Genomic DNA, 9,862 nt, shown 5'->3' with positions numbered 1-9,862 from the left:
TCACGGGGTAAGCTCTGTCCCTCCATCCGTCTGTCCTTCCGTCCGTCTGTGTACGCCCGTCCGTAGCTGTATGTGGATCCAGGGAAGCGGGATAGACGGGTAGGAAGGCTGTTAAACAGAGGTTGGTGAACAGAAATATTGGTGGGGAATTAAATGCGTATGTCGCGAGAGAGAGAGAGAGAGAGAGAGAGAGGTTAATATAGTGAGACAGGAAGAAGAAATAGTAGACACTCTGATTATTTAATTCTCCCACTTCAAATAGATGACGACGGGGCGTTGAGTGGAGGTGAAATAAATCGCAAATTTATGAAAGCAGTGGAGAACCGGAACGAACACATTTATAATCACTGCTCGCACTTACACTACCAGGTCATTTACACTTGTAGAACCAGAGACTAGAGGATACACGCAAGTACATATAAAGTTTCAGTCTCCCCAAAGAACCATTTATGTATAACTAAGTCGTAGAACCAGTACCTGCATGCTTAAAATCGTCTCTCAGTTTTGGGGAGCCAGCAGTGGAAAATGGAGAACGAACACTTGTAATCTAGAACCACTTTTACAACCATCACTGGCACTCGTTGTTTCCCCCTAACGCACTTGTCGAACCAGCCTTTACTTGTTTTAATGGAACCACCTTTATTACATATCAAAGCCATTGCAACTCACATAGAAACCATTTGCAGTTTTACAGCTCGTCAGTCAGTCCCAGTCACAGCAATTCACTCACACTTGTAGAACTACCTGTCATTTCTAGAACCACTTGTCATTTCTAGAACCACTCTGTCAATTGAGCCTGTAGAACCAGTCACTCCAGTTCTCGCATGCGTAGATCCAGCAGTCAGAAGTAATCATGGAATCACTCAGTCCCAGTCACTTTAAAATAAATGGATCCAGTCAATCATTCTCACACTCGTACAGCCAACACTGAAAGGAAATTATGGAAGCAGTCACTCTTATTCATGTTCTGTATCCAGCAGTTATTCACACTACTGTTTGATCATTCACTCACTCACTTTTAGATCAGTCACTCACTTTTTGATCAATCACTCACACTCACTTCCAGATCTAAGCCACTCACACTCATTTTTAGCTCATACTATCACTTTCACTCACTTTTATATCGTCACTCACTTTTGGATCCAAACATCCATGGAACCAGTCTCGCACACAAAATCGTTGAACTACCATAATCACCACTCGTAGAACCAACCGGAAGCCCTAACGAAGAGCTAATTGGCTGTAGCATGTGTTGGGTAATCAGGGAGGAAATTGGATTAATGCGCCAAGGCTGTAATATTTCCCCATAATTCGCAATCAAGCAGTCAACCCACGAAACAACGAAAACGGAAGAGCGGTGACGAGGAGGGCAGGGAGAGGGGGAGCACTTATACATAAAATTTGCTCTATTTTTCCCGGTTTTCTTATTTTGTGGATTATCATACGTAATATGTGCTCTGTTTTCTTGGTTTTCATATTTTCTGGGTAATTATACGTAGCTTTTTATTAGGGTATGCTTGGCATTACAATGTCACGTTCAGAGCTGGAGATTTTCTTGTAGATAAATAGAACGACAGGCTCTTGTCAGGATAAAATGATAGATAGAAACGGGTCTCCTGTGTGTTAGTAATTTCCTTCGTTTGTATTGTCGTCGTGGTGTTTATTTTATGTTTATGTTTTATGTTTATTCTTGAGTGGTTGAACTTATATCAATTCTTTTCTTAATGTTCTTTGAGGCCATAGCTGTTATATTCTCTTTTTACGATATACATTATCTTACAGTATTCACACATTTTTAAAGCCGGATTTACTCTCTATATACGTATCTACAATTTCAACTACATGCCACACTTTTGACACAACGTTATTTTTGTTTATTAGTGTATTTATTGATGCTGGATTATTTTCTGCTGTATTTACGATTGGCTTTAACAATATTCAGTGTTTACAGTATAGTTGACTTTTGGTATTTGCCTTTTTTCTGTAATATTTTCACCGCAATATTTGTACCCTGAGGCCAAGCAGCAATATTTACCGTTCTTCCCGGAATCGCTTTGAGCTTGTAAATATATTGACGTCTAAACGATATGGCTGACTAAAAAATTCATCGATGCTTACTTTATAATTGACCTTTTATAATAATACACCTCTCTCTCTGTCTTTCTTTCCGTCATTCTTTTATTTTCCTCTATTTTTCTCCCTTTTTTTCTGTATTTCCTTTCTTTTTTCTTTCTTTCTTCCTTCCTTCCTTTCTTTCTTTCTTTCATTCTCTCTTTCTTTTTCTTTCTTTTTTCATTTTTCCTTTCTTCCTTTTTCTTTTTCTCTTTTTTGATTATTCTACACTTCAGTACTAGCTGCTGTCGATGAAGTTAACATCTACAGCAGTTTATGTATACTTGCAACATTTAGCACTGCGTTATTCACTATTAACTAACTCATCTAACTTCAATAAATGTGCCTTGTTTTTCTATTTACTTCTCTGACACTGCAATATACAATTATTTACCAAATTTATTGTAGGAGATTTTTTGCTCTTATCGTTCTGACAGATTTACAGGATAATGGAGGTGTGGGGTGGGATTTTAGGTGCTTGATTTTTATTTATGTTTTCTTTTATTCTGTAAGTCATGGGCAGATCAGACGCCAGTCATTTCATTAACCTCTTCACCTCGAGGACGACTTATTTTTATTCGTGTTGCCTCCAGACGATTTTACTCAGCTTCGTAGAGTTTCCGTACTGGAGGGGTTTGGTACAGCCTTCATTTACTCCTTCACGTACAAAGAGGTTTCCCCAAAGCTAAATCGAATTGTTTAGAGAAAGCAAGAGTGAAGTAAAGCTAACTTTCTCGGCCTGACAGTTAGCCTGCTCACTATGGTAGGCTTTCTCCTTTTTCTTCTTTTTTGTCTCGATTTTTTTAAGTTATTTACTGTCGAGATTTTTTTATGGTTAAAGTTTTTCCTCTCAGTTTTTGTAGTTAAAATTTTGGTACTGATATTCTCATTAATTAAAGTTTTTGCTAATTCGAGATACTCGTATTTTAGTTAAAGTTTTTGTTATCGATTTTTTTTTTTTTTTTGGTCAGTTCTTGCATTTTTTAAAGTTTTTGCTATCGATTTTTGTTAAAGATTTTGCTTTCACCAGACGATTTTATTCAGGTTAGGAGAGACCCATGGTATTTATGGGATATATGAAGGCTTTATCTAACCCCTCCATCTAGTCTCAGTTTTATGTTTAAAGTTTTTGATGTCGATTTTTTGAAGTTAAAGTTTTTGCGGTAAGCTGAATAAAATCGACTGGGGATAGCAGGGCGTTAAATCTCTCCCAGGTCGGATTAAAAAAAAATATTAGTGTGTTCAGGCATCTGGAAATGAACGTATCTTGAATCTGGCTCTCCGTTGTCTTGCTTTTTTTTTTTTTTTTTTTTTTTTTCTTGGAGTGAATAATCTTGCCGGTTTCTGGCCTTTGGTTCATTCTTCCTTGCTGTTAAAAAGATACAAGGCATATTATACTCGTAAAGCTTATTTTGAAGAGCCGAAGGAGTCAGTATTTTCCCTCCTCTTCCCCGCCGACGTCCTCCAATCCTCCACCATGCTATTAAAGTTAATCTGATGGGAACCGGGACCGGACTATTGGCGATGGGCAGATGCTTGACGATGTGGATTATTAAATATCTGCCATCATTACCCTCTTATATTATCGTCAGCTTTCTCACAGTTGGAGGCGGTATTTATTGTTTATCAGTCAGCTATTGTTATTTACTGATGATGTTTGCTTGTGGTATACAGATGGAATTGATTATCTACCAATATCCTTTTTAATATTATCGTCAGCTTTATTATAATTGAAGGTAGTGTTTATTTTTCATCAGCTTGCTGTTATTAATATTTACTGATTATGAACAAAACTCGTAGGGAAATTGAATTATAAGTTAGTTTAGTATTTTTTCTCGTCATATCATGGCTGGAATAGTAATTAATTTTTCATCAGTTGGCTATTATTTTGCTTACCTAACCATAAATACCGGGACTGAATAGCCTAGCCCCAGACCCCTACGTTCCTATCTATCTATATATCTATACACCTTAATCCTGCAAGGGGTGGCCACAAACAAAAATCCTCCATGTCTCCCTGTCCCTTCCCGTTACGCTGCTATCCCCCCAACTCACACACCCCCTACGTTCCTGATGGAGCAGAATTGGATTGGATGATGGATGTATGGGTAACTTGCTTTACTGTTATTGAAAAAAAGGTCATAGAGAGGTGGAAATACTACTTAGCCATTGGTTCCTATGATTTCGTTGGGTGAATTTCTAGAACACATTATCTAGACTTTCAGGACGTAGATAGTTCAAAGCGCCATAGCCAAGAACTGTTATTGTATTCATATGTAGAGCAAACCATCTAGAATCCACAAACACTCATACATGCAGCTCTGACACACACACACACACACACACACACACACACACACACACACACACACACACACACACACACACACACACACACACACACACACACACACACACACACACACACACACCATACACTTACAGCCACACAAATACTGTCCAGCTGTAGAACCTACCACACGACATGCAACTATAGATACTTTTCACCACAACACACCACATTTTCACAGCGAACACATATACAGCCCCAGACCACACCATACTACATTCACAGGAACCATAGATACACACACACACACACACACACACACACACACACACACACACACACACACACACACACACACACACACACACACACACACACACACACACACACACACACACACACACACACACACACACACACACGCAACACTGACACACACAAACACATGTCCACAACTTGGGCTCGCAATTCATTACCGGGCCTGCAAGTTGTGCCCGCAGCGCCCTCTGTGTCTGATATTCGGCGAACCTTGTTGCTGATTAATTTAATACGGAATTAACTTTGGCCCAGAGTAAATAGGTTTCAAGATCTGGTGATGCAACGGAGGGAGGCGGGCAGGGAGAGTTGGGGGTGGGATGGTTAGGAAGAGATGGCGAGAGGGATGGAGTGTGGGAGTTAGATGGTTAGAGAGGAAGGAAGAGGGTGTATGAGGGTGGGATGGTCAGGAAGTGATGGAGAGAGGGATGGATTGTGGGATATCGATGGTTAGGGAGGGAGAGAAAGGGAGAGTGAGTGAAAGTATAAAGTGGTTAGAGAGGGTACAGAGTATGCGAGAGAGATGTCTAGCGAGGGAAAGAAGCAGAGAGTTCAGAGATTGTGCTGGTGTGATAGGGGCAGAGGACTTGTGGGTGTAAGGTACAAGTAGTTATGAAGAGAAAGTCTGGGGAACTGGGAGTTTGTGATCAGAAAAAGGTAAAGAGAAGGAAAGTGAGAGGGAGCAACTGAAATGGCTTGGGAAGGAGGGAAAACGGATGGGTGTGGTTGTCAGTGTGTAAGGAAGGACAGTCTGGCGTAGAGGGGGCAAGGAAAGAGGATTTAGTTGGAGTAAATTATAGAATATGGGAGTTTCATGTTTAGAGAGGGAAGAGGAAGAGGAGTAGGAGAGATGTGTTTGGGGAGGGACGTAGTGAAAGGGATGGCGCAATAGGGAGAGGGAGGGAGAGAGAAGCCTGGGAGAGAAGGAAAGTGTGCAAGGAGGGGTGGAAGGGAGAAAGGTAGGGAGACAAAAAGGGGTGACTGACATGAAACGAGATGCTTGGGACGAGTTTGCTTAACAGAAAGGAATGCAAGGAGGTGTCTCAGATGAAAGGAATGGATGCTAATGTGAGTGCGTGTTGAAAGAAGGAGAGAGAGTGAGGGAGAAGATGACGTCGGAGGGAGATGTATGCAAGAAGATAAACATATGACAGAGGGATGAAGAAAACAGACATGTGCAAGAGGAAAGTAATGGAAGAGCCGAAAGAAGAAAAAGAGGAGATGTGAGTGGGAGTGAGATGTTTATAAGAGTGTAGGTGAGGAAGCTAATGAAAAAGATAGAGACAGAGTTGGAAGAATGCACGGGTGGACAGGTAAATAGGTGGATTTGGCAGGTGTGGTCGGGTGAGAGAGAATGAGTGAGTGTGGAGGCGAGGTGGACGAGATACAGAAATTATACGCGAAGTATGTGTAGGAAGTTAGGCTTGTTTTGTAGAGATCATGGTAGTTCTTATATGGTGTGATGAGGTGAAAGTACAGGAGGTTGTTCACTAGAGTGGTAAGAGGTAAAAATGTATTAGAGTTAAAAAAAGAGTAATAGAGAAATTGTTAACAAGTTCGATGATGTTAGTTCAAGTTAATATAGAAGGAGTTAAGGAAGATTATGTTGCTCGGCTTAAATATGTTAGAATAGGGTAAGGTATTTTAATTAAGTTGGTAACAGCTGTGGGTTTGTGGGTTACAGCACTCCGCTCTGGCCGAAGGGTCGGAGGTTCGAGTCCCCCCATGGGTCATTGGTAGACATCAAGAGGGGCATCCGGTCATAAAGTGCTACACGCTCCAAACCTAAGTCCTCTACCCAGGGGCAACGCCTTAGCCCGTATCGAAAAAAGGGGACACGGCGTAAAACTAATATAAATAAATGAATTAATGAATGAATTAATAAGGCAAGGCTAGCATATGTAAGGTCTGAAGTAAAGTTTTAGCAAGTGTGCTTGAATCAGACTTAAGAAAGTTAGGTAAAATTGGAGATAACGATCACAAACATCAAACAAACACTGTCACCAACCGTAGCCGATCTTAGGAAAACAAGAGGTGAGGAAAATGGGGGAGGCTTCGTGGAGGGGGAGAGAGAGAGGGGGGAGAGAGAGGGGGAACTTCGCTGCCAACCAACCAAGCTACCTTCTGTCTGCCTCTCAAGACGTCTTCACCGCCACCAGAAATAGACAGGACCTTGGCACCTACGTTTTCCTTTTCTTTCCCGAGACCATTGTATTATTCGCCCCCCCCCCACTCCTTCTCCCATCCCTCTCTGCTCCTTCCCTCCCATTCCCCTATCCCCCTCCACTGCTTCTCCCCCCTTCCCCCTCCCCTTCGCCTGTCGAGCCACACCTGAGCTCTGTGTTATGTTTAGTCGAGTGCAAAAGTTCTCTTAATATTTCGCCTCTTCTTTTTCCATTTGCTGGCTCATCTACCTAAGCTGGCAGAGGGTAGGCATGTTTCTGTGCCCATAGGTGATTCTCTTTGATGTGATGCGTCAGGGAGGAAAGGGACGGACGTGATTTAAGTTTAAAGAAGATGCAGTGGAATAGTAGGCCAACATTTTACACTTGTCTGTACCTAAGAGGACGACTGCTGGTTGAAAGTATGTGTAGCTGATTTGTATTAAAGTGTGTGTAGTCGGTGTGTATTAGTGTGTTCAGTCGGTTTGTATTAAAGTGTGTGTAGTTGATGTGTGTTAAAGTATGTATAGTTGGTGTGTGTTAAAGTGTGTGTACTCAGGGTGTATTGGTGTATGCGTAGTCAGTGTGTATTAAAGTGTGTCATTTTGAATTAATCTGTGTGTAGTCAGTGTGTATTATTTTAAAGATTTAAGGAATTAGGTTTTCGTTAATCCGAGAGACAGTTGCCTATTAGAAAAGATAAACAGAGTACGTATGACACTACAAGTATACATATTACATACCGATAGTGTATATGTGTATTTCGTTGAACAGAGAGGAAGGTGTATCAGAGAGGGTAGGAATCAGTATAACAGTGAAGAGGATGATTGTGGGTACATTTTTTTAGCTGGAGAAGAAAGTAAACATTGGTATTTTAATGCTTTTACGCCGACTTTGCCTAAAACTACCATCTCTCAGTCTCGAAAACTGAACTGTAGGGTAATACTTGAATATGATGCTGGTCACGAAAAAGAGCTACGAAGAGGATGGAGAGACGCAACAATGCCTTTTTCTGCCTCTGACATAACGTGAAATAAGCTGTAGAAAGACGAGAAGCTGGACCAAATTAGGGTAAAAACAGTGTTGTAAATATTCACTCCGGTACCAGAGTCCATCTCCTCCTTGTCCTTCATTGCTCGATTCACAGACGCTTAATTGTGATAGTGGACCGAGGTGTATATCATCAGTCATTTGTAGGTGGTAATTTGCATCTTTTTCCACCACACGTCATTCAAGGATCAGTGGCTCCAGCGGTGACAGACAGAGGAGGCGATGGAACTTGTGTATTTGACTGTACACATCGAAGGTCATATGGATGCACAGAACCATGCTTCCTTCAAGGGTCGTACGATGCAAGAGTTTGTACGTTAACAGTGAGACATGCAGTAACTGATAATGGGCTATAGGATGAATGAAGCTCGTCTCATCTGACTATTTATGTGCCTTTCTTCTGCCCTTTTTATGCAACCATTTCTGTCATGCAGATCTAGTTGACGACAGAAATTATTCGATCTGCATAATTTTCCAAGCGTATATTTCAGGGTAGATTGGATGACGTTAAAATGTAAATAATTTGTGAAAGTGGAAAGTAGATGATTAGGGACAGTTTTGCACTCATCTCCCTGACAGCATTATTTGTAAAGTGTATTTATGCCACAAGAAAACGCCGCGCCTAATGTATCTCCCTATATCGCTGATCTCCCCTCCCCTCCCCCAAACCCTGCCACCCAGTACCGGTAAGAGCATCTCGGTGAAGTTTAGAGAGACACTCGGCCGGGGCATTACCCCTGCCGGAGCCTGGCCTCTCAAGACTGGCCAAACTTTAAATAACTTTGGATAAGAACATGTCAGGGGGAATCAGTCACTCAGTCGCTCCTCCGCCCTTCCTGCCTCCTGTTCCTTCTCCTGCCGCTGCTCGCTTACCTCCTCCTCCCCAGTCACTCAGTCGCTCCTCTAGCCTTCCTTCCTTCCTTCCTTCCTTCCTTCCTCTTGCTTCTCCTTTTCCTGCGGGCCTCTCTCCTCCTGTCCCTCATCTCGCAAGTACATATCTAGTAGATTTTGAGCGCGTCATTTTATTCAGTAATTTAATAGTTACTAATCAGTGAAAATAAGATACTCATCCTATTTTCTTCTCTTTGTAGTACACATTATATATATATATATATAGTATCTTGATACTTAAGCAGGGCCAGAACTCCCTTCATATATCCAGAGCAACACCAGAAATATATCTCCCTATACCTGAAACAAGGTCATATCTCCCCCAGTCATCCTAACAGTGGTAACCTCGCAACCACTCACCATTACTGTCACTACTCGTCACAACAAGAGTACCAACTGCTTCTCCCTGCCATGGCTAGCGACGGCCACATCACCACCACCACAACAACAACTTCCCACAGCAGCAGCAGCAACAACAGCGCCTTGTGGGAGTGTCACCAGCAGACCCAGACGGCGTGGAAGAAGACTCTGTTGACATAGTAATTACAGTCCAAAGTCGCGCGTCAATGGGAGGCGTGAATCATTGTCGTCAGTGTAATTATCCTTCAGAGGGTTGTCGTGTGGAGGAAGGGTGGGGAGGTTCAGGGATTCGCTTTCGATGTGGTAATGATCATGGTTCTGTCCTTCTCCCCTTATCTCAATTTCTACCTGTGTTTTGTGTGTGTGTGTGTGTGTGTGTGTGTGTGTGTGTGTGTGTGTGTGTGTAATCACCACCATCACCATCATCATCATCACGACCTTTTTTCCCACCGAAGCAGTGATGATAATAATAATAATAATAATAATAATAATAATAACAATGATAACAGTATTAACTAGAATTCTGAAACTGCTGAAGCATTATTCAAAGAACTCTACATTCCAGAGTAAAATACGTTTGTTATCATTGTAGACCTAATATAAAAGGACTTTTGGTATGACTCAAAATTTTTTTACGGATTTCGACCCGAGACCTTTAGATCAAGATCAAGGTCATTCATAC

Source organism: Coenobita brevimanus, chromosome 52 (assembly GCF_032717465.1).
Source record: "Coenobita brevimanus isolate Jiangsu-jjx chromosome 52, ASM3271746v2, whole genome shotgun sequence".
NCBI classification, from domain to species: Eukaryota; Metazoa; Arthropoda; class Malacostraca; order Decapoda; family Coenobitidae; genus Coenobita; species Coenobita brevimanus.
Note: the sequence above shows the minus strand (reverse complement) of the source record.